Consider the following 26,723-nt stretch of genomic DNA (forward strand, 5'->3'; position numbering starts at 1 on the left):
GTCAATGTGATGATTGTACAAGGGAAAAATACTGAATTGGTTTCCTGTTGCATTCTTCAGTTGCAATGTCCTTAATGGATGGGTAAACCAGGCCATTAATCAGGAGATTCATCTGGCCAGCATTTTAAGTTTTGCAACCATAAATTCCAACGTAGAATCTGCTTGTACAATTTAAAAAAAAAAAAAATGTATATATATATATATATATATATATATATATATATATATAAATTTTATATATGTTTATGGATAATAAATCAGTTGTGATTATGCATTAAAGTTTTTCTGAAGATGCATCCATTGATCCAGATGGAAACATTAATATTAAGTCAACAAGTAGGAGAAAGTTAAACCTGCTATAATCATCTTTTAAATTTTGCAGCAAATGTTATGCTACAAATAATCCGGATCCATGCAAACTAGAATGTAAGAAAGTATCAGACTTCTGTGTGTTTAGAAGCTTCTCATTAATTCTCAGCATGCAATATAACATTAATTAATTACATTTCACCCACAAACAACTCCAGCTTCCTCACACAAGGGTTCACTTACAGCCCAAACACTTCAATGGAAATCAATCTTTGCAAAAAGGGCTGTGGAATGCGCTGCTCTGTGATTTATGAAGGTGAGGACACAACTGCAAACAAGATCGATACCTGAATGGGACCGTAATGGGCTGGGATAAGAGTGGACAGCGGTTAAGTCGAGCGAAAGATTTTGGCTAATTGGATCACTGTGATGAATGGGAATCGAACATAGAAGATGAGGTAATATTCAAGTCATTATGATTTGTTTGTAATCTATCATAAAGTGGTTTTGTAAACAATGCCAGGTACTTAAAATGAAAAGTAACAAAGGGAAACTTTTATCCAGAAATTTTTCCAAAAATGGGACTAAAATCACATTAGAAATAACACAGTACCATTGATTGATGTGCTTGGAGGCCCACATGCTTGAATTTTTGGATCAGATGCTATTTAAGCTAGACTGAAAATCTTGTGGGTGATATTATTATTGGCAAAAAGAAGTTTATTTGATTATCATTTTTATCTCATGCTGGTATTATTCCTATATATCCATAAGCTGCTATCAACACAAGGGAGCTGGTGACTTTGTTGTATGTGTAAGTATTTAAAGGAATTGTTGCCCACACTCCGACTGGATTTGCAGGACATCCCTGCAGAATCAGAATTGATTGACATGAATGTGCCACAAAATGATTTATTTTGCGATCTCTTCGAGTCATATTCTGTCAAGGATTTACTCATGCAAGGAATTTTGAAACAATTTGAGGACAAGAAGGGGCAAGACAAGGACAGTGTCAGGAAGGGGCGACAACAGATGTGTGGCATCTTGTAGGAAGAAGCATGATCATAGAAATCATCTGTGGGTTAGCTCAAGTGTATCGGGCCAGGAGAACGCATCTGCAATTCTACGAGAAGCAGCATATGAGAAGTTTGTGTTCCTCTGATGAGGCTGTCAGCATGTGATGTCATGACCTGTCATAAAAATAACAAGCAATTGACCAATGAGCCCACGTTGTTACTGTTGTGGCAAAGGTCTTATATTTGCTGCCCTTCTCCCTTTCAGGCCATTATGTGAAAAAAATATATCAATGAAATATGGAGCTAATGGTTGTATGAAGCAAGTAATTGGTGTCAGTTTTCCCAGTGCATTTATTTTTCACATATGGAAGTAAAAGGTATAGTAAATATTCAGTTACGTTAATGCATATAAAATTCTTAAGGGATTAGACAGACTAGACTCAGGAAGGTTGTTTCCAATGCTGGGAAAAACCAGAACCAAGGCCACAGTTTAAGGATAAGGGGGACGTTTTTTAGGTCTGAGATGAGGAAAAATTTCTTCTCTCGGAGGGTGGTGGATCTGTGGTATTCTTTGCCACAGGAAATAGTTGAGGCCGGTTCCTTGTTAATACTTTAGGTTAGATTTGGCCCTTGTGGCTAAGGGGATCAGGGGGTATGGGGAGAAGGCGGGAACCGGGTACTACTTAGCCATGATCTTATTGAATGGTAGTGTAGGCTTGAAGGGCTAAATGGCCTACTCCTGCACTTATTTTTCTATGTTTCTAAAAGCATTTTAAGAATGCACATAGGTCTTTTTGTGGTGCAGTAGTTTATTATTAGCGTCGTAAGGGGGAGTTCAAGAGACTGACAGCTAAAGAAAAAAAAGCTGTACTTGAACTTGGAGGGGCTGATCTTCAGGTTTCTGTATCTTCTACCCGAAGGTAGCAGAGAGAAAGAGCTATGACCAGGGTGGTGCAGATCCTTTCTGATGTTGTTTGCACCTCAGATAGATCTCTTCACTAGACAGGAGGTGGGAGCCTGCGCTGGACCTGGATAGGTTTGCTATCTTCTGAGTTCCTGGCACGCAAATGACCAAACCAGATGGTGATGCAACAGCCTATATACTTTTCACAGTGTGCCTGAGAAAGTTTGATGGAGTAGTCAAATGACATGACATATCTCCTCAGGCTTCACAGAAAGTAGATGTGTGGGTGTGCCTTCTTTGTAGTTGCCTCAGGGTGATGGTTCTGATCTACGGACACCCAGAAACATCTCGGTTCCATCAATGTAGACAGCTCTGTGTTCCCTCCGCCTCCCCTTCCTAAAATCTACAGTGTTTGTTATTGTGTGCTGAATAACAAGGCAACTATGTCAAACAAGCTGTTTACTTTGTAGTCATGGGAGAGGGAGCTTCTTACATGATGTACCCTCCCTGGCAAAGCCTGTTTTTTTCACCACCGCCCTTCATGCAGCTTGCACATGTCCAGAGCGCTGTTTCGAGTACGGTGGCTGCCATGCAATTGGAGTGAGTGCAGAGCAACCGATGGCAGTGGCTGCCTACATCCCCTTTCTTGAGTTCAAGCTAATGCTCTGCATTACGATGGTGACATTCAAGGAACAAAGCAGCCAACCCAGTTCAGTCTCTATACCTCAGGTTAAATTTGGACATCGCCCAAAGCATGTCCTGTAGTAGCCCTCTATGGATGCGGAGGCTTGGGGTGCCTCAACCTGAGGGTATGTGTTGTCCATTGTCTCATGGATGGTCAGTGAGGGAGACCCGCCGATCTCCGGCTCACTTTCTAAATCCTGGAACACAGTCTTGTCAGGATTAGTTTGGGATGGGGGGTGGGGTGGCTACCTTACTGAAAGAGATGTCACAGTTTCTTCTGTACACCTCCCTTCTGATCGGACCAGGTATGACCTGGGCTCCGGCAGCTCCCTTTGACTATGCCCATGTAGTCGTAGTCCTGTGGAGTCTGCCTTCCAATGACCTGCCCTTCTTGAGAGGTCCGCTTGTTCTGTTATAGCACTTCTTCTGCAGCAGTCTTTGGCTCAGCAGCTGGGCCTTGATTTCTTGCGGGTTCCTCAAATGATGCTCCAGAAGTCTCTTCGCCAGTGGTAGTCTTCTACGTCTGCCAGAGAGCCCACTGTGGCTTCATGAGGGACGTTCCTCAAGTTAAACAGAATGAGGACTATGTCTATCTTCATCCTGCGAGACTTTTCCATGAGCTGTTTTGCGTTTCTTACAGCTCTCTCAGCCAACCCATCTGACTGTAGTTATTCCGGGCTACTGGTGATGTGGGGGAAGTCGCACGCTGCTGCAAAGTCTCGGAATCATTCACTGGTGAGTTGTCTGCCGTTGTGTGACAGCAGAGTGTGAGGTGCCCCATGCACTAAAAAGTGTCTTTTTAGCTTGGTTATGACCACTAAGGAGGTAGCGTCGCTTAACAGATCTATTTCGAACCATCCAGCATATGAATTGATTAGTACCAAGTATTGCTGACTTCGCCATTTGAAAATGTCCGTCGCCGTGGTTGTCCAGGGTAGGTCTGGCACTCGGTGAAGCTGCAGTCGCTCCTTCTGCTGGTGTGGCTTGGTGCTGGTGCACACCGAGCAAACTTACACTTCTTGATCAATGTTTTCAGTCATTCTTGGCCAAAAAACTCTGTCTCTCATCCCTTGTTTTGTTGCCTCTGCACCCAGATGCCCTCTGTGTGGGATTGAAATGTATATGTTTTGCAGTGAACTCGGAATGACCGCTCTCTGGCCCTTCATTACGATTCCTTCATCGATAAGTAGCTCATCACAGAATGGAGAGAAGGGCTACACTTCTGGTGGGAGGCTGCGCTGCTTGTCCGGCCAACCACCACTCGGATTAGGAGGGCAGGAACAAGTATGACCTGCGGAAAGCCATCTTCCAAGTGAAATGGAGATTCTGGATGAAAATGGAAACAACGAGGGACACTGGAATACTGTGGCAGGGCCTAAATGCCATAACCTATTACACCACCAAATCTGGTAAAGTAGCTGATGGCAAAGCTTCTCTCCCAGAGGAATTCAACGCCTTCTCTAACCGATTTGACAACGGTAACAGTGAAGAACCACCCCTCCATACCCCCACACACCCTGTCCAAATCTGAGGATGATGTGCATGCTACCTTCAGGAGAATGAATACAAGAAAATCATCTGGCCCAGATGGAGTACCTGGCCGAGTACTAAAGATCTGTGCTGATCAATTACAAAGGTATTCATGGATATCTTCAGTATCTCACTCAAACAGGTATCAATCATACCGGTGCCAAAGAAGAGTGCATTAACCTGCCTTAACAACTATCGGTCAGTGGCACTTACTTCAGCAGTGATAAACTGTTATGAAAGGCTGGTGATAAAGCATATCAGCTCTTGTCTGAGCACTGACATGGTTCCATTCCTGTTCACCTATCATGGCCACTGGTCTACAATGGATGTATTCTCACTGGCCCTACACAAAGCCCTGGAATATCTGGACACCAAAGATGCATACATCAGAATGCACTTTATTGACTACAGTTTGGCATATAATGCCATCATCCCCTCAAAACTGATCAGCAAACTCCAGGACCTGGGGGTTAACACCCCAATGCGTAATTTGATCATGGATTTCCTCACCTCCAGACCACAATCAGTGACGATTGGTAAGAATTTGTCCTCCACAATCTCCATCAGGGCTGTGTTCTTAGCCCCCTGCTCTACTCACTTTACACTTACAACTGTGTAGCTCAGTATGACAATAACACCATCTGCAAATTTGCTGACAATACGACAGTAGTGGGTTGTATAAAGGAAGGGGATGAGTCAGCGTACAGGATGGAGATTGAAAACTTGGCTGAATGGTGCACCACCAACAACCTTGCACTCAATGTCATTGTTGACTTGAGGAAAGGAAAGCCAGAGGTATACAATCCAGTGATCGTTGGGGGGAATCAGAGGTGGAGAGAGTGAGCACATTTAGATTCTTGGGAGTCACTATCTCAGAGGATCTTTCCTGGACCCAACAGACCCAATGGCATCGTGAAGAAAGCACATAAGCGCCTTTACTTCCTCAGGAGTTTGCGGAGGTTTAGTACGACACCAGAAACCCTGGCAAATTTCTGCAGATGCGTGATGGAAAGTGTGCTGACCAGATGCATCACGATCTGGTATGGGAACACCTATAGGCCTGAGCGTCAAGCCCTCCAAATGTTAGTGGACACAGCCCAAGACATGACAGGTATAACCATTGAGAATGTCTGCAGGGAACGCTGCCGTCAGAGGGCAGCAGCAATCATCAAAGACCAACAATACCCAGCACACCCTCTGTTCTTGCTGTTGCCATCAGGAAAGACGTCTAGGTGCCACAAGACTCGCATCACCAGGTTCAGGAACAGCTGCTACCCCTCCACTATCTGACTCTTCAATGACAAACTCAATCTGAGACTCATTGAAGGACTCTTTCTTGATTTTTTTGATTTTCTTTCCTCTCCTTGTATTGCACAGTGAGTTTATTTACATTCGATATCTGTTTACAGTTCTTTCGATTGTTTACATGTTCATGCTGTGTACAGATGATTTTATTGCATAATCAATTAGTGGTAATTCTGCTGCGCCCACAGGGGAACAAAGAATCTAAGGGATGTCATGTATGTACTCTGACAATAAATCTGAAATCCGATATCTGAATGGTCATCAAACCATTTATTAACATGGTAGCAACGTGAACATGAGGGAAAATGAATAAGAACATTCCCACAGGAGGGAAAGTGGAGCCTTTAGCCGACCCATCCCTCAACTGAGCATTAGTCTATCATCTTACCCTCTTCTATTAGGAAAAATGTGTTTCTACTACTGATTAAACTTAAAAAAAAAATCAATTTGCAATCAAATCATATACTTAATCGATGAAGTGCAGAAACTGATATCAATTTTAAATGTCTTGCTGAAAAGAGAATTTATTAATTTGATTTTGGTTATTGATTTCTTCAGAATCCAAGGAGTGATATTAAAAAAAACTTTCCAATAATATCTGAGCACCACAATATTTATCATCTATTTCTCCCAATGTATATTAAAAAAGTCACTTGCTGGTTCTAGAAGTTGACAAACATCTCAGATGTATATGCTGTGGTGCATCTATTCCACTGGAAACTCGCTGCCGCCCCCATCCTCTGCAGATGTCTCCCACCGTATTCACCTCTCTCATCACATTCACAAGCCGCTTTCAGGTGCTTGGACGCAGATAATGTGTCAGCAGACGTGGCTGGGGGAGTTCAGGTGGCTGCTGAGAAGACGTCTCTCTGTCACCTGAACATGCTAGCTGAAGGAGAGCCATGTTCGAGAGAACGCCGGCTCCTGTGGACTGTGACCGTCGTCCCACTGCTGCTTTCAGGTGCAACGGGGAATTCTCTGTGCTGGAGAATATACCTACAGGAAGAGGGTTATGTAAGTGCTCCTCTTGGCCGGGTTCTTCACTTTCAGGTGGCCACCCGACAGCCGCATTGGGGTAGAATAGGTGGCTTTACAGTCGGGTATTCTGGCCACCTGAAAGCGGCTACAATTGTACTTAATCCTACAAAGCTGTTGTTCATGCTGAAATCATTGAAGTTATTGATGAGATTGCATTGCAAGCCAGTTTCTCCTATGTAATCAAAATATTCAGAGACTGTACATCCTGCAACTCAAAGGTCCAAGGTTTCAAAGGTTACATTAAATATTCAATCTACATGATATACAGTTATGACCCCATCATCCAGAATTCAAGCAACTGACAGCCTCAAGCAACCGGCAAAAAAATTGGCAACAATAAATAGGTAAGAAATACGAAAGTTTAAAAGTGGTCAGTTTGCCAATCCACACAACATGCAATCACAAACAACCGGCAAATTCACTTATCCAGCATCTACCAATCCCCATGGGTGCCGGTGAGGGGGGGTGTGTGGTTTTACTAAACCTCAACTTTTTGTCTGCCGTAAGGCAAACAAAGTGTCACCACAATCATTGCCTGATGCCCCCAAAAATTAGGAGAGTGAGAAGCGAAAGGGAGACCCTTTAGAGTCCGTAGATTCGCCTCCAGTGCTCCCACAGCTTCTGCAGCTGCACAGACTCCAGTTCAAAATATAATCAGCCCAAAATCCAGATCCTACACAGTTAGGAAGCCTTCAGCACCGGAGGCATTTCGGCATCCCTTCCTGCCCTCAGCATCTTCTTGAATTGAATCCCTGTTCTGACGCCTGGTTCCCGTGAGCCAGTCTCCTGCAGCCTGTATGACTCTTTCAACGACAAGTCACCAGCTCATAATTTAACCCTTTAATCTCAAGCATCGTTTTGTTTAAGTTGTGCTACCCGACTCAAAAGGCCATAGCATCCTTCTGTGGGTTTAGTGGTCAAATGTGAATTAAATATTTATTTCCCACCCCTACCTTCTAAAATGCTGACAGCAAAGAGGTTGAAACTTCTCCAAAATTCATTTTGTAATCAATCCTTGCACTTGTATGTCACTCCTGTTTTTCTCCAAAAAACAGACTTCAGAAACCATTTGCAAATCAATAATCGCTAAAGGCCACTCAGCAGGTCATACAGCATCTGTGGGGAGATATGATCAGCCCATATTTTGAGTTGAAATCTTTTATCAAGATGAAGCTAGAATAAGTGAAATTACATGCATGGGCATGGAGGTAAGGGGGGAGTGGGGAGGGGGGCAGCGGTCAGGAATGGAGGGGAGAATCTCCAGAAGTGATAGAGTGTAAGACAGAAGGTGGTGAGTCAGTGGAGAGAAAAGTTAGAGAGAGAAAAAAATAAGTACAGGGGTAGATGGGGATGGATGGAAACGGTAGCTGCTTTCAGGTGCTCGGATGCAGATAATGCGCCGGCAGACGCGGCTGGGAGAGTGCACCTGGGATGTTCAGGTGGCCATGGAGAAGATGCCTTTCCGTCACCTAAACATGCTAGCTGAAGAAGAGCCATCTTCGAGTGAACGCCAGCTCCTGTGGATTGTGACCGTCGTCCCACTGCTGTTTTCAGGTGCAACGGGGGATTCTACAAGCTGGAGATTATACCTACAGGAGGAGGGTTAGTTAAGTGCTCCTCCTGGCTGGGTTCTCCACTTTCAAGTGGCCTCCCGACAGCTGCATAGGGATAAAATATACGGCTTTACATCAGGGTATTTTGGCCACCTGAAAGTGCCTAGTGGAATCAGATAGGGTAGGCGTTACTTAAAATTAGGAAAATCTGTGCTCAGGTTTAAAATGGTCCAGCAGGAAATATAATAAAGTTTAAAGTTCAAATTTATTGACAGACTATATACATGTCGTTACATACAACCCTGAGATTCATTTTTCTGCCTGGCTTAGCAGTAAATGTAAACTATAAACAATGTAATGAATATATGAATCCTTAAAGAATCTCTAAATGAGAATAATTAATAATAGTTAATAGTCCACAGTAATGGGCAGCACAGTTGGTGTAGCGGTTAGCGCAATGCCTTTACCGTGCCAGCGATCGGGTCCAGAATGGGGTTTGAATCCCATGGTGTCTGTAAGGAATTTTAACGCACTCCCTGTGTCTGCATGGATTTTCTCTGTGAGCTCCAGTTTCCTCCCACTGTTTAAAACACATCAAGGATGTAGGTTAATGGGGTGTTAATTGGGCAGCACAGAATCATAAGCCAAAATGGCCTGTTATCATGCTGTATGTCTGATAGGCTCTACCAATAACCACAAAGACTAGACTAAGGGAACGATAGGCTTTAATGTACAGAAGAACCTTGGTGGCCCAGATCCAGGTATAGGAATGGAGGGAAGGGAGAGGTGCCTTGACCGTTATGGCCCAGGACCACGGCGAAGGAGCCATAGGGTATGAGTCATCAATGGGCGGGCCAACTCCATATATACAGTAGTCAACAATAACTATATTCAATGGAGGAAGCATATCATCACAATATCTAATTTTTTAAAAAGGAAAAAGAAGGAAAGAAAAATTATACCTCCTTGTTCAAGAGTTGGGGTGTAGTATAAACAGAAATTCAGGGGTACTTAGCCAGTCTTGAGCATCCATAGGAGGTATAGATATATCACCAATGTTTTGGGCCTGAACCCTTCTTCAAAGTATGAAGTTGAGGGGTAGTAACCATTACTGAACCTATTAACATGAGTCCTGTGGCACCTGTATTTCCTTCCTGATGGCAGCAGCGAGAACAGGATCTGGCCTGGATGGCATGGTTCCTTGATGGTTGCTCTCTGTCAACAGCATTCCATGTAGATTTTCTCGATAGTGAGGGGAATTTGGCCTGCAATGAACTGGGCTGTGTCCACCACACTGGTGTTCCACTGTCCCCTTCTTTACCTAATCCTGCACTTACTCTTACTTCCCCTTCTCCAACTTTTCCCTCTCTCTCTATCTCTTCCACCTTCATTCCTAGATCCAATCAATTCTGGGCCAAACCCAAGCTTCTTTTCAAGTGTCTCTGTGCACCTTCAAGAATCACCCTGAAAAATTTCACACACAGTGACTGTTAGACAGTTAATATAATTAATGTATTGAGCTCCTGAATTTCTGTGGTCAGATTCACAGAGCGGAACAGTATATCCATAAATAAGAGAGACCAAGATTTTATTGCAGGAAAATTGCCTGCATCCAAGTGGATTTGGAGCAACTGATTTCATCAAATCAAAAGATATAGATGGCTTGCTAAATTACAAGCAGTTTTTTTCCCCCCGGGGACCACAATACTGATTTCTTGTGATATATCTTGCAAGGTATAGTGGTCCAAAACAAAGAAGTAGAAAAATGACTCATAATGTTATATGTTCAGCTATATTATTATTATTTTCGGTGAAGGTCAGGATATTACCTGAATCCTTCTGTTCTTTGAAATTCTACATCTGTGTAACCACCAATGATACAGGTGCTCCTCCACTTATGATGGGGTCACATTCTGCAAACCCATCATAAGTCGAAAAACCATTAGTCAAAAAAGAATGCCACACCTACCATTTTTGTAATTACATTTTGAATATCTTTATTCCACACTGAAAAAAAAAATTAATGTACACACCTGAAAGCACACTGGGCATGAATTAAAATTAATTGCTGGACAGTAAAGATGGTGGGTATGTCAAAGCAACAGTGTAGTGACTACTTTCCATTATTAGTCGCTTGGAGGATGAAGGAATCTTTGTTCTTGTCTATGACTCATTCAAACAGGTTCATTCTAAAGTTAAGTTGAGTTTTCTAAAGTTTATTAAATGATATTAAACATTGTTAATGTTATGATAAGTTGATAAACATTGTTACAAGCCATTAAACATTGTTAGACGGTTAATAGAAAATGTCAGAACTTCCTCTGTCTCTTCCATTCTGCAGAACAAAAGAAATTTAAACTAACCCTTATCTCCTGATGAGCAGAGAAAAACTCGCTTGGTCCCTGAAGCAGAGAAGTTGCTAGGAGACAGCATAACAAATATGTTAAACAAAAAGCCATGAACAGATTGCTTGTGAAAATGGAATACATTTCAACCCCTACTATACTCGTCCCAAATTATTATGTTTAAAAAATAATATTACCATCATAAAGAAATAAAATCAAATATAGTATATATCTTGGTTAAATTTCAGAAGAAAATAAAAGTCAATTATCAAAACTTTCTGCCTACATATTTTGGTAATTGGTCTGTTCAGAAAGCCAGTTTTAGTCTTGATCTGAACTTGATGTACAAGTCTCCTTTTGTCCTGAATGGTATCAACAATTTTCCTCATCAACCAGGAATTTCAATGTGCGGAATTGTCCATGATGATCACCATATCCTCGTGTGTGAAATTGCGCCTGATCTTAAACCATTTCTGTCACTCCTGCAACAGTGGAAGATATTCTTTCACTCAACTTTTCCAGAACAAACCCAATATAAATTGCACCTGCTTCCACCTGCGGCAAGCATATATGTCTTCCTTCTGAAACAGCCTCGGAGGCATCAAAGACTTAGTCTTAAAGAGCAGAAGATGATTTGGCTTCTAGATCATTTGGATTGTAGAAGTCATAGTGACAGTTGAGGAAAGCTTCGACTTCACCTAAAACTATATGAGGATCCTCCTCTGGTAGATTCTGTCCATTTAGGATGGAAATGAGAACTTTTCACACTGATCTAATCAATTTTTCCCATACACCTCCATGATGTGAGGCAACAGGGGGATGGAAAGTCCAATTCATTCCTTTCTGGTCTAGTTCATCATGAACCTGACCTTGATTGCAGTCCAAAAGTGCTTTCTTCAATTCCTGTTAATCCCCTGCAAAGTTTGTACCTTGGTCAGATCCTTTTACCTGACCACGCCTGGCAATAAAACTCCAAAGAGCATTAACGATGGAGTCTGTGTCAAATGATGATGCACCTCGATGTGAATTGCTCTTATAGTTAAACAGGTGACAATAACACCATAGCCTTTCACGACATTCCTTCCTCGCTTTACTCCAAAGGGTCCAACATAATCAACTCCAACCTATGTAAATGGAGGTTCATCCAGAAACACTCTGTCCAGGGGCAAATCTGCCATCTGCTGTTGTCCAGGAAGAGCATTTACATGCTGATAAACAAGACGTTTTGACATAAATTTTCTGATTGTCCCATTGATACCAGGAATCCAATATCCTTGGCGGAGATTGGATAACATATAGTTGCGACCACCATGACCCACCTCTTCATGAATATTCCGAAGAATCAAATCTGAGATGTTGACATCCTTGGCCAGTGTGGCAGGATGTTTCATCCCTTCTGGCATTGCTGCTGTACTAAGTCGCCCACCAACTCTTAATACATTATTCTCCAGAACTGGGTTAAGTTTACAAATGTGGTTTGTCCTTTTAATTTTCAACCCCTTTTCCAGATGAAATTTCGTCTGCAAATCTCTTCATCTGGCAAAAGCAGATTATCTCCTTCTCAGCATTAACCAGTTCTTCAACTGTGAGACCTCAGTTTTCTTGAGTCTCAAGATTTCCTGTCTCCTTTTATGGTAGATCTCTTTGTTGGATGTTATCGAGATGAGGCTGAGCAAGAACACCGCTTGCTTGTTGTCTCTTTCTGCTACAATTCAGAAACTACCTTTTAAATCTGAGCATCCATGCTGTTGCTTTTTCCAAACAACTTCAGGATGAGAACTAATGGATTAAGCGGGTAACTGGATCCACTTGTTCAACATTTTCAGCCATTCTCCTGATTTCAGGGTCCTCTGGTGAAATTTCTTCTAATTTATCAGGGTTTTGAGGCCGCTCTTCCCAAGCCTGTAGAAGAAATCGAGGCCATGACACCCACATTTCTTTCTTCAGAAAAGACTGGACTTTCAAACCCCAGGAAGCCAAATTGGCAGGATTTTCAACTATGTTAACATATCTCCACTGCATTGGACATGAGACTTCACTAATTCCAGTGATTCTGTTAGCCACGAAAGTTCAAAACCTTGTGGTTTTATTGTTGATGCATTTGAGCACAGAGGTGCTATCAGTCCAAAGTATGGAGTCTGTTAGTTTTATCTGCAACTCTCTTTTCAACATTGTGTTCATTTTGCTCGCCATGGTAGCAGCCATCAACTCCATTCGAGGGATAATGGAGCCACTCTGGCCTTTCCCATTGCAAATCCACAATGTACTTGATCCTGGTTATCATGCAGTAACAGGAAACTAACAGTTTCAGAACCACCCTCACATGCATCAGCTAAATGATGTAATTGAACAGAAGTCACAGTTCCAAATTTGTGGGTTTGAAGCATCTGTCAATCTTGAAGTCTTCAAGTAGACAAAGGTCCTGAATCCAACATGTCCATTCTTGTACAAAGGATTCTGGGACCTCATTATCTCAGCCAATCCTTTTCCTACACAAATCTTGCAGGATTCAGGATCACTGGTGCTAATATTCCTGAAGGATCATATATCAAACTGACGATCCCCCTTCTTGTGCGAGATCTGTCCTTCAAAATGATTTTGAACTTAAATGTCACACTGAATACACCACTGTTCACTTAACACCCTCTCCACAGGAAGGTTGTCATTATCTAATCCAGATTCTTCATTTCTTTTTCCCTCTCAGTTTCAGGTATGGCAGCCAACACATGACGACTGTTACTTATCATTGGGCAAGTAGAAAGACTCCCTTGAAACAGATTGCCCACAACTCCTGATAAAGAGCTATTTCTTCTTTTTCTTTGGCTGTAGAAGTGAGACAGTCATCCACATAGAAGTTATTCCTGATATTGCTTATAGATTGAGAGCTAAACTGTTCAATGTTGTCCTCAGCACACTTCCTAAGGGCAAATATTGCAGTGGCCATTCCAAATAGATGGCCTGGAATTCTATATTCCACCATGTTCTGTCTGTAGTCTCCATTAGGCCGCCAAAGGAATCGTAACATGTCATAGTCTTCTTTTGGTACTTTCACCTGGTGGAAAATTGCTTCAGTGTCTGCAGTGATGACAACAGGTTCTTTATGGAATCTAGTTAAGACTCCGATCAATGTATTGGTCAAATCTGGGCCCTATAAAAATTTAGTGAAGCCCCACATTCAAATATCACTTTTAAGTTTTTTTCTTTTGTAGATGTTGTAAGTAGCATTTTTTTTTGCCATCACTATGTTCTAAAATATAATCTGGTACTTTGCATAACTTTTAAATATCATGTCAGACATGCAATAATCTGAATGGAAGGATCATTTTTGAATCTTTTTAAATTCAGTGTACATTGTTCAACAACGCTTCTATTATCAGGCATGCAAAATTCCCTTTCCTTTAAAGGTAATCAAAAAGGATTTAAATGCAATAAAGATCATTAACCAGCTTGGCAGATTTTGACACCAAATCCGAGAACTGCTGCTCTTCCTTTGGAGGTTCTTGCTTGTCCCTGAAGCACTCAGGGAAGTCAGTCTTGAACTGCTGTTCCCTTAGCCTAAGAAGCTTAACAATCAATATCTTGTGGACACATAACCGACTGATCCTGAACCTCATTTCTTCTTCCTGATTGTCCATTAATCGTCCAACCAAGCATAGTTTTGACAGCGTAAAGGCCCATTTCCCACATTCCTTATCATACCTAAGGGTTCGGAAACTTTTGGTACATCTGAACCAATCAGGAACTCCATCTCAGAATTGATTTTGCATGAACAAACATTTTTCAAATGCGTCCAAGGTGCAATAGCATTTCGATGTGGGGTGTTTCCTTCATTCACGGGCATAGTTTACTGAGTGGATACACCTGGGAGTTCATAAAAATTGTTACTATCCTGTCCAGTGACCTCTACGCCCCAAACAATTCTGGTTTCAATTATTTTAACTTGACCTATAGTTCTCAATAGAATTTTTGACCTTCTTCCTTTGAGATGAAGCTAATTCTTTAGCCCCACGGTGCAAAATGACACAGTGCTTCCTGGGTCAAAAAATGCATAAGTACTTACTATTGCACTTCCTCTCTTGATCTGTACAGGTACTATTAAAAGTTTGCAGTTGTTCTCACTGGTCCCAGTCAGACTATTTGATTGTTTCCATCTGCTTCTTTTCTTGCTGTTTGTCCCTTTTCCATATTCTTCTTTTCCTGGAAGATATGGAGTATTTTGGGCTGATTCAGACTCCACATGGCATAGCTGAGTCCATTTTTGCAGTTTTTGCTGATGTCTCCTTTATACAGACACCAAAACATACTCCATTGTCCTTAAGAAAAGTGACTTTCTCACCAAGTGCCTTCTTTTCCAACTGTGCACACTTTTCCAAAGCATGCTTGTCTTTACAGGACAAACATTTCTTCACAGCAGGCAAACTTCCCTTTTCCTTCATTTCTTTATCCAGTTTTTTTTTCAATTTTGGTTGAGGGTATGATTTGGACCTCAAGATTTTAGCTTACTGTCTGAGTATCTTTGATATTTCCACGTCCTGGATCAGTAACAATGTCCACTTGTTCCTTCAATTTAACTTGGCCAAATCCTTAAAAGTAGCTCTTTCATTGCATTTAACCATATAACCATATAATCATATAACCATTTACGGAGTGGAAACAGGCCATGTTGGCCTTTCGATCTCATCTGGTATGGTCATCTATTTAAAATGATTTGCATGTTAGTAGGCATGTCAAGCTCTTATAGATAGTAGATCTCAGCTATGGCATTGGGACATCCTCTTGTAGAATTTTTGTGTCATCCGGTTTTATTGATGACCATAAAAGAGCCTTCTGTATGTAAGCTGTAGAAAATTTATGCAAGTTGCCAAAATGTTTCTTTAATAAAGACTTAGCACTTTTGAATCCTTCATTCAAGGGCATATGATGGCAACTCCTTACAAGTTCTTGTGGTTGTCCACTTGTAAACTGTTCCAAATATAGATAATCCTCTGAGTTTTGGCTCTTACTTTCAAGACTGCGTTCAAACTTTCTCACGAATGCTTGGAACTGAATTGGGTCTCTCTCTTGGGCAAAGAAGAGATAGATTGTAACTGGATTCATGAAGCATCCATTTTTCTTCTCATGCCCGAGCATACGTTGCTTTGTTGACCTGGATTTCTGTTACCTAATGGGAGCATCCCATATTCTCCATCGAGAAATTGTATTTAGCTCACATTTCTGTCCACTGTGGTCATTGTTGGGGTTTGAGGTTTGGCATCACTGTGCCTTCACATGATATGTTCAGGTACATACATATCTCGTAACTATGGCACTGGCTCTGCCTTGGCATTAAATATTTTCTTTTGTCCTTCCTCAAAATGTGACTCCGCAGCATTGGACACTTTAGTTAATTTACTTTGTAAAGCAGTTTCCTCTGTGTGTCTGAGTGCCCTCGCCTTGGCCTTATTAACAGCAATTTTTGTGTCCAGTTACAACTACCTTTTTCCTCCTTAGCTGATGCTTTTCACTCCTTAATTGTTCCTCCTGATCTTAAAGGCATCTTTATTTTTAAGTAATTCTTGTTGTGCAACAAAAGCAGCCAATTCAATCTGATTCTTTAAATGTGCAGATGCAGTCCTTGAAGTACGAGAAACTATGAAGCTTGCTCTAGAACCTCTTTTGCTTTTTCTGCTCCCAGCATTTAACGCACTATCGTTTGGTCGTATATCATTCAGAATGTCAGATGTTACCTTAATATCTGACTTTGTCTCCACATCAGCATCTTATGGCACATCTTCAGTTGATCTCTTTCACAGTAATTCTGTGGGGTTTGTATTCCCAGCCACCAAAACCTTCTCTTCCTTCTTTCATTCTTATTAAGAAAGCAGTTTTAGTTCCACATGTATCACTGTAATTGTTGCTGTAATTGTTCTCTAAGTCCCTTGACTTTCATCTCCTCGATACATCACTCCTCAGGGGAAACAGTTTCTGGGGCTTCTGCCATTTTATTCTCTTCCATCCAGCCAACCGCCATTCTCTGGCACCAAGCTTTCACAACAATAACTCCTAAACCAAAGGACAAGCAGCAGTTTCTTCAAACTTGCAATAAAACACACAGAAAGAATCCTTAAAGATGGCCTACTGCTTCCAATGGCCTTGATGCTGTTGTTGAAAATTGTGTTTCCTTAAGTTCAAAATGCTCTAAACAGAGCCCAATCAATCCAATACAAATTCCAAATCCAATTTCCAACTTTCTCTTAACTTAAATGTAATGATTACTTTCCATTACAGTTGGTTGGAGGATAAAAAAAACCTTATTGTCATTCATGACTCATTCAAATAAATTTATACTAAAGTTTAGTTTTCCAAAGTTTATTAAATGATATTAAACATTGTTAATGTTAATATAAGTTTCTAAATATTGTTACAACTGTTAAACATTGTTAGACGGTCAATAGAAAATGTCAGAACATTCTCTGTATCGTCCATTCCGCTGAACAAAAAAAACTAAAATTAACTCTTATCTCCTGGTGAACAGAGATAAACTAGCTATGTCCCTGAAGCAGAGGAGACAGCATAAAGATGCTAAACCAAAAAGCCACAAACAGACTGTGTGCAAACATGAAATACATTTTAACCCCTAGACAGGGTCATCAATTTCACTCTCTTCTGATGATGCTCGAGAACGTGGGTGTTTAGTAGACATGATAGGTTGTTTACAGTGGACTCATTCGCCATCACCCAGCATCACAAAGAAGTAGTGTACTCCATAGAGTAGCATACTGCATATTGCAAATGCGGGAACCAATCAGAATTTGATATTTAAAGTATGGATTCGAACCATCATAACTTCAAAATATCATAAATCAGACCATTGTAAGTAGGGGAAAATCTGTAATATAAGGTCATTTAAAAATGTGTAATCATCTATAAAATCAAGTCTTAAGTGGAAATCTCCTCAATCACAGCCAGGAAAGTTTCATGAACTGTATATTTCTCTCTACAAGCTCCTTGTGTCTGACAATGTTGGAATTGATTTTCTGACTTGCATCCAGTGAAAATCAACAAATACTGCTGGAAATCAAAAATAAAACAGGGAATGATGGAAAAAAACTCAGCAGTTGCAGGCCCCATCAGTGGGAAGAGAAGCAGACTTAATGTGTCAGATCAAAGATACCACTGATGAAGAAACTGACTGAAATGTTACCTGTATTTCTCTTCCCAATAATTAGATCACATTTTATGTTTTTTTTTAAATGCGCCACATAAATTGGATTCAGCAGAAGTATTTCACACATCATTCCATAGGTAGAATCCAGGTAAAAATTGCAAGAATTATTTGTTTAAATATGGTAGCCTTTCCAATTTGCTGCAACTTGAAGTAACATGTCACCAATTTCCATGATCTCATTCAGTAGGGAGAGGAATAAATCTCCATCAGACTTCAGGGATAAATCAACATTATGCTTATTGAACATTAAGCAGATAAATAAGTAATACTAATTGCATTTGTCACCTTTCAGTATCCATTTATAGCTCCAAGAGATGATTTTCACTGTTGCTCCAGCAAGAGAAATGTAAGTTTGCATGAACTTTCAAATTAGCTTGTATCTTTGAACTAATTTATTCATTTACTATGTGTTGAAAGTCTTGACTTAGCAAAGAAAATTTCAAACTATCCTTATTGAACAGAGCAACAGTGAACCTGCTGATAAGTGTTTCAGTCGCTATTTCTAGTCTGTGGGTCATAAGTTTTGTGCAATCTAAATTGTGATCAATACACTATAACATGCTTCCTAGCATTTGTTACATTGGATTGTTTTGGACCATGTGCATTCCAAAGCATGTGGAATTCCAGATAGCGCCAATCCTTGACAAATACTCACGAGTAGTCCAGTAATGGATGGTGCACATTCTCTCTCCAACCATGTCTTCCAGCATGTCGTTCGTAAACTTATTGGCATGTAGGTTGGTGAGGGGAGTGAAACACAAAAGTCTACAGACACTGTGATTGGAGTAAAAGCACACAGCAAAGCTAGAGGAGCTCAATCGGTCTTGCAGCATCTGTAGGAGGTGAAGACATCTAACCAGCATTTCGGGCATGAGCCTTTCTTCAAGGTACAAGCAAAAAAGAGGAAGGCATCTGAATAAAGGCAGAAGATGGCAAGGGGTTGAGTCCAGACCAACAGGCAAAAGGTGTTAATTGGAAATGATCAGAAGAAAGGTGAGAATTGATTTTGGCTCTGTGAATGGAGACAGGGGAAAAGGAAAGAGAGAGAGAGAGAGAGAGAGAGAGAAAGAGAGAGAGAGAGAGAGAGAGAGAGAGAGAGAGAGAGAGAGAGAGAGAGAGAGAGAGAGAGAGAGAGAGATCAAGGAAAGACTGAGGAAAAATGTGGGGAGGGGCTTTGTATCTGAAACCAGAAATTTGATGTTAATACCATCTAGTTGGAGGATACCTAGATGGAATATAAGGTGTTATTCCTCCAATTTGTGGGTGGTCTCAGTCTAGCGGTGCAAGAGTTGATGGACAAGCATGTCAGCAAGGGAATGGGAGGGGAAAATGAAATGGGTGGTCACTGGGAGATCCACTCTATTGTCGCGGACTGAGCTGAGATGCTCAGCAAAGCAATCTCCCCGTCTCCGCCCAGTATTTTTGATGTAGAAGAGACCACAACGGGAACACTGGATGCAGTAGCTGGCCCCTGCAGAATCACAAGTGAAATGTTGATTCACTTGGAAGGACTGTTTGGGGCCCCGGTGAGGAAGGAGGTGTATAGTATGCCAGTGGAGCATCTCCTGCGGTCACAGGGGAAGGTGTTAAGGGGACAATTGAAAATAGATGGGTGAGCATGTGGTTACAGGGAGATAATGGGAGAACTGGATTGACAGGGCTGTTCTGAAAATCAGCGCAATCAGAATGAATTAAATGGCCTTTTATGTTATAGGGAAGCAGGTGAGGTATGTTTGAAGATCTATTGAGCCTGACTCAGCTCCCTTTGCACTTGATAAAGCAATGGATGACATAAGCAGACACCCCAAACCTCTCCCACTTATAAATAGATTCTTAATTCACAGCAGCTTGCTTGGGAATGTAATTACATCACGTTGATGCAATCATGAAGAAGGCACACCAGTGGCTATACTTCATGAGGAGCTTGAGGAGATTTGATACGTCGCCAAAGACTCACAAATGGAAAGCATTCCGACTGATAGGAAAAGAATGTTTATAAACTCAACCAATATCATCATGGACATTTAGTCTTCACTCCATTAAGGACATCGTTAATAGGCGGTGTATCCTCAATAATCAAGGATCACCATGCTCTTTTCTCATTTCTACCATCAGAAAGGATGTACAAAAGTCTGAGGATACCCCCCCACCCCTCCCCCGCAGTACAATAACAACTTCTTCCCTCCGCAATCAGATTACTGATCAGACAATGAAGCTATAGAGAATTTTTCTTGCCACTCACATCCCACTTTAAGTATTCCCTATACCATTAGATGCTCTGTGATTAGTAAGGGATTGCTTAAGGTGGGATGTGGGTGGAAAGAAACCATTTGAAAATCACTGTTTTAATCGTACCTTATTGACTTGTTATGTGCACAGTTTCATAACTCCAAAGGAAATGGGCGAATGACAATTTTTCTCAAGCAAATGATTTCAGTATCAATTGGGTCTAGAGCAGTGATTCTTCCCACACACATCCCACCGTAAGCAATCCCATACTAATCACAGAGCACCCATGGCAGAAGGGATTACATAAAGTGGGATGTTAATGGAAAGAAAAAGGTGGAGAACCACTGCTATAGAGCCTGACACTACCTCACTTTTTTCTCATTTTGCACTATAATTTATTTTTTAAATTGGGTATTTATGGAATTGTAATTGATTGCGATTTTGTACCCATAATGCACAATACTGCCGCTGGAAAACAACAGATTTACTGATGCATGTTCATGACAGTAAACCTGATTCTGATGTCAATTGAACTACACACTGAGAGCTGTAAAGGTCACTTCTTTAAAAAATATATTGTTTAGTTGAAGGATGCTATAATTTTTTGGAGACACCTGAGTGCTTTACTGGTGCTTGACCATGCCTCCAGTATAATCAGGGGTGGTAACCAAGTGGAACTTTTCTCCTTTTCCCCCTTATTTAATATTTTTGAAAGTGAGTATTTTCACTGAAGGTATTAACACACAGTGGTCCTGCTACACATGAAAGAACATCTTGGCTTTTTGACACTCCAGTACTGATTATGGGCATCTTCTACTACTGCCCTACAAATGTCCGGGTTTATTTTCATTGCGAAGGAACTCAGCAAGTGATGCATCATCAAAGGACAGCAGAAGGCCGTCAATGTTTTGGGCCTGTGCCCTTCTTCAGGAGTACTGAAAAGAGGCAGACTGCCTTTCAGTTTCTATGTACGCTGTGTGACCTGCTGAGATACCCCAGCACTTTTGTGCATTGCACCAGAGCCCTGGTTTTCTTGTTTACCCACAAGATTTATTTTATTCTGCTGATAACATGACACAGGGTGAAAATAACCTCTGGACCTTTGGTGGCGTATTGACTTCCTTGGAAAATCTTTCATAATCACCTATAGTTTGAACAAATTTCTATTCAGTTCCAGGTTTCAAATTGAAATAAAATTTCTGGAGCACTTCAAGAACTTGTTCCCTGTGTTTCACATGGTTCTTTACTCCTTAAGGGCTTTTGCCTTAAGCACAACACTATGTTCAGCATTGGTAGCTGTCTTCCATGTAGAAATTTATCAAAGACTTTCGGAAATCTGAGGGCTGTAATGTCTCATGGTTTTGCATAGATCACAGTTATCAAGATGTTAGGGGCACAAGATCAGTTGTTTCAGAAGCAAGGTAATTGTTAATGGATGTATTAAGATAAAAGTAGTCCTTAAGTTTGTGTTTGACATTTTACTGGTTATAGAAATAAAGATGTTACATCTATACTTTCATTTTAAATGGCTGAAGTGCTTTATATTGTAGCTAACCTTAAATGGATGGCTGCAAACTGGAAAGGTCGGAGATGCAGCGGCAGCCACATGGAACAAATTCGAACAGAAACCACGAGCTGAGGTTGATTTCGTTTTCAACAAGTGTTTATTCAAAAGCCCGTGTGGCGCTTTAAGAGGCGGTCTCAAGTCCCGCCCCTGCATCGGCTGTGATGCGGTGACGCAGCCGAGGGTGCGTGCGATCCCCCTTGGCCACAAGGGATCCCAAACCTAGCGGTGCCACGGCCTTTACATGCGGAGCTGGTTTGCCTGCATCGCGATGTGCGCCGCCACAGAGGATTTATATTTGTTTGTAATGTACTGCACATTAATGTTGCATGCTATTAATCCAATCAGTCTGTTTCAGTAAGCCACGAAGCCAATCACTTGTGTATGTGTGTGTGTGTGTGTGTGTGTGTGTGTGTGTGTGTGTGTGTGTGTGTGTGTGTGTGTGTGTGTCTGTGTCTGTGTGTGTGTCTGTGTGTCTGTGTGTGTGTGTGTGTGGGTGATTACTTCACAAAGGGCAAGCGTGGACCAGTACTATCAGCTCCCTGTGACTGCAGGAGGAATGAGAAATCTGCTGATGTAAAATATGGTTGATTTTTGAAGAAGAAAAACACAACATCATGTGCGCTGTAAATTACATTTCTCACCTTTGGAATTACAGCCACATAAGGAAATGCAAGAGTTTTCTTGCGCTTATCAGCAAGTTTGAGGAGGAAAAAGATTTATTGGTGCCTTCTCAGCTGCCTGCCTGACATTCTCAAGGCAGTAAACTGATTGATGTTGCTTAAATCACCATTGAAGCCTGTAATGAGCCAGTGATGCAGCTGCTGAGGACAGTGTAATCCCAACACCCCACTGTCCAGCAAGTCATCCTAAGGTTTTCATATTTTAATTTACAACCATCCTAACATCCAGGAGACCACTGACAACATACACCAGACACACACACACACACACACACACACACACACACACACACACACACACACACACACACACACACACACACACACACACACACACACACACACACACACACACACACACAGTCTACCTAAATACTGCTCTGTGCTGACAAGTGACATACCCTCTCCACTGCTACACAGGAGCCTGATCACCCCCAGAGAGTGTAATTGAAGACCTCAGGCAGATGGTTTATTTTTCTCTCTGTACTCTGGTCCAATTGTAGTTTGCTGTAAATGGCCTCCATTTTGGACTGGTCAAGCCTTTGAGAAAGGCCAAGGAAATGTGAATGAAGAAGGAGGATATGGAAGCTCAGAATCTTGAAGAAAGCCAAGGGTGAACACCATCACAAGAAATGCAAAGCGATAAATTATCCTTGAGTCAATTCCCCCCTCAATTCTTCATCAGATCAAAAGTCCTCCTGAGATACGACAAAATCTTCATCCACCTGAATGCCTCAAACAGCATGTGATTGTGAGTGTCAAAATTTATATAACTAAGAATCTGGAACCATAACAGCACTTAACCACCTCTTTTGGACGCAATTCCTTGCTAATGTTTTGTGAGGGAATAGTGTGGTTTGGTCAAAGTGTTCAGGAAGCCCTTTTTCTCTTTCATTCATTCCACTCATGGAATATGGACCATGAGATGTTGACACTGATAGCTCATCCCCTGTTGGTCTGAAAAAAGGCAAAGTTATAAATCAACCACCTTCGCGGTTCGAGAGTCAAGGATGAGGAAAAGAGAGCACAATTTTATTTCTGAAGAGCTTGAAGACCAGTTGAGTTTTTACAACAGTCATGTGAATTCATGGTTGCTGTTATCAGATAAGGTTTTTTCTGAAGTTTCAGGCTGCTTTCTAATAATTATAACTGCCCTTGCTTTATTCTTGCTTTCATTGATGCACTGAATGCCTGATGTTTTCTAAAAAAATTAACAAAACATAAATACTTGCCAAGACATCTGTTAAATGAGGACCAAGTAGCACTTGATGCTCTGGCTAGAGCTAAGGGAAAGCTGAGAAGTTGAACGGAGAGTGTATCCAATGCCTTGGAGTAGCTACTTAATGCTGAGTCCAGAGCTAGGCTGAGAGGACAGATCTGCACATGTATGAGTTCTTGAGTATTTGTAACTTTTGGACTGCAGTGTCAGACACATACATCTTAAATACACTGCCAAGAATTCTGCCAGGTTTTAGTATATTTTGGACAATCATTATTGTTTTCCTGGACTCATTCCATTGTCGACTTCATGACAACTCCTCTGAGCTTGCTCTACTATTCTACTTCAACCTCATAGATAACACAGCATACATCCTCCAATTCTTGATGGGAAGAAGTGCCAGAAGGCAGTGAATACAACTCCCCACACAATGCAAACTTCCCTCCCATCATCTTTAAGCCTGTTGATGTGGGTTTTCATGCTTTTGAGGCTGCTTTCAAAGGGAGGAGGGAGAAGAGAGGGTGTCTGGGATGTGAAGGGTCTTCCAGTTTGTTGGCTGCCTTTCCTAGGCAGTGGAACATGCAGACGGAGTCCATGTAGGGGAGTTCGCATAATATTCTGAACTGCCCTTACTATATTCCGTGGCTTCTTCCAATCTTGAGAAATGCAGATCCCATACCACTCTGTGACACACCCAGCAAGCATGCTTTCGATGATGCACCTGTAGAAGTTGTTGAGGGATGAGGGTGACATGCTGAACTTCTTTAATCCTCTGATAAAGTGGAGGTGCATCTTTTGGGCCATCACATTAACGTGTTCTCCCCAGGTGAGGTCATTAGAGATATTTATTCCTAAGAACTTGAAACTATCTACTCTTTCCTCTTCAACATCATTAATATGGTCAGGGGTGCGGCCTCTTCCCCCTCTCCAAATGTTAGTGATAATCTCCTTCATTTTATTGACATTAAGAGAGAGAGGTAATTATCTTGGCTCAATAGAAAGCCAATAGACTTTCAATCTTTTTTCTGCGTTCATTGTTACCCACTGAGTAGTAAAGGAGTCAGCAAAGAATCTGGTATGGTGCATAATTCAGATGGATAAGATGGAAGTGAAGTGAGCCATGGCAGATGAAGTCATTTATCCATGTAAGGAAAATCTAAGTGACCTCAGAATATAGGTTCTTTTAGATTAAACAAGACTGATGGAAACCTGGGGATTGAACCACTGGAGCGCTGGGGTCTCCTTGGAGCTTTAATTAAGCTCAGGATACAAGAATAGTTTCATTTTCAGACCTGCAATGACAAATGAATGTTATGAGATGCCTTGTAATTGAAATAAATAAATATGAAACATTCATGTCAGAACAAAAATGATCATATACCCTCACCTCACATTACAGAGCCTCTCAGTCCATTTCAGATGTATTCATCGAGCCTGAGGTGGAGGGGGTGGGTGTGGGGGTCGGGCGGGGGGATGGGGATTGTGCAGCTGGTGACTTTTAGCACCGAAAGTTACATTCGAGTCCAAGTTTAAAAAAAAAACAAGTAATGGATCTCTGAAAGGAGGAAGGAGGTTATTTCATCTTACTGCATTCTCCTGGCTTTTTCTCATGGTTCTTTCCCATCAAATAAACACCCAGTATTCTTTTAAAAGTAACAAATGAATTTACCTCCTTAACTACACTTGGCAGTGTCATTTACTTACAAAAAAATTCCTTTCAATTTTTCATTTTTTTCTAAATCACTTTGTTCTTTGTCTCCAAATTGAGGATCCCTCTAACAATGAGATCAGTATCTTTGAATTGTCTCTGTCTATACCTTTATTTCACTTTTAAATACCTGCATTCACTTGACCTTGTACTGTTTCCTCCACCAAAAAAAGACAACCTCAGCTTCTAGTCTGAATGCAGATTTAAAATTCCCAATTCCTGGATCATTTTTAGTATTTTCTCTCATCGACATTCTTTCTAAAACTTTTAAATCTTTAATGAATGATGGTGCTCAAACATGGACAGAAGACAGTTGTATCCAAACAGTTCGTCATTATTTTCCTGATTTTGTGCTTCGAATTTAATCAAAGGCATTTGTGTGTTTTAATGACTTTATCAGATTGTCCTTCTATGTTCATTAAACTATGCACGTACTCCCCTTGGTCACTCCACTCTTGATTCCCTTTTAGAATTGTGCACCTAGTTTGTATTGGCTTTGGGTTACAAGAGTTGGAACGCAGTTTACAACTATAGAAAACGTTAGTTATGGTGGTGAAAACTTTTTGGTTGCCATGCCACGGGAAGGATGTGATGACATGAGAGTGCAGAAGAGATTCACTGGGGTGGAGGAATTTTGATACAAGAAGAGATTGGATGGGCTGGGTTTGTCCTCAATTGGAGTGCAATTTCTTTGGATACTGAGAGGCATAAATGGAGTAAATTGTCAGTCTTTTATCAAGGAGGAGTCCAACCCTGTTGACTTAAGGATAAAAGAGAGAAATTTAAAAGAGATCTAAGGTGCAGGATTATTTTACTCAGAGGGTGGTATTATATGGAGCAATCTGCCAGAGGTGGTGGTAAAGGCAAATACAGTTGTAAAGCTTAAAAGGTATTTGGACCGGTACATATATGTCTTGGGTAAACTTATACCTCTCATTTTGTTCATTTTAGATTGGTCACAGTGTTTGAGCTACCGAAAGAAAATAGACACACACACCGAGAGCAGTTCAGTTTATACAAATGTTTATTACTAATTCAAAAGCTGATTTCACACTACAATATGCAAGCCCTTCCCAACTATACTTATCAACGCTTGGACTGGTCCCAACTGCCGAAGCGAGGCAACGACTGCACACTTGTAGTAGGTTGTCAGGGCGCTGGTAGCAGCTTCTCCACCTCCCCCGACTGGGACGTTGCTCGGACTCTGGCTGTTCTTCCTTCTTGACAAGGGGTGTTCCCACCCCTCGGAGAGTCTAAACTTCAGCAGCAGGACCACAGGCTTATATACCCCAAAAACAATTAATCATGCGCCTACTCATTCTAATATTTGTCAGTCAAAATCAAAACTGAACATTACATTCTACAATTTAGAAGATTAATTATTATGGAACCAGGATGTTATAATTTCCTGGTTTATCTCGTAGATACA

Source organism: Narcine bancroftii, chromosome 2 (assembly GCF_036971445.1).
Source record: "Narcine bancroftii isolate sNarBan1 chromosome 2, sNarBan1.hap1, whole genome shotgun sequence".
Classification (NCBI taxonomy): domain Eukaryota; kingdom Metazoa; phylum Chordata; class Chondrichthyes; order Torpediniformes; family Narcinidae; genus Narcine; species Narcine bancroftii.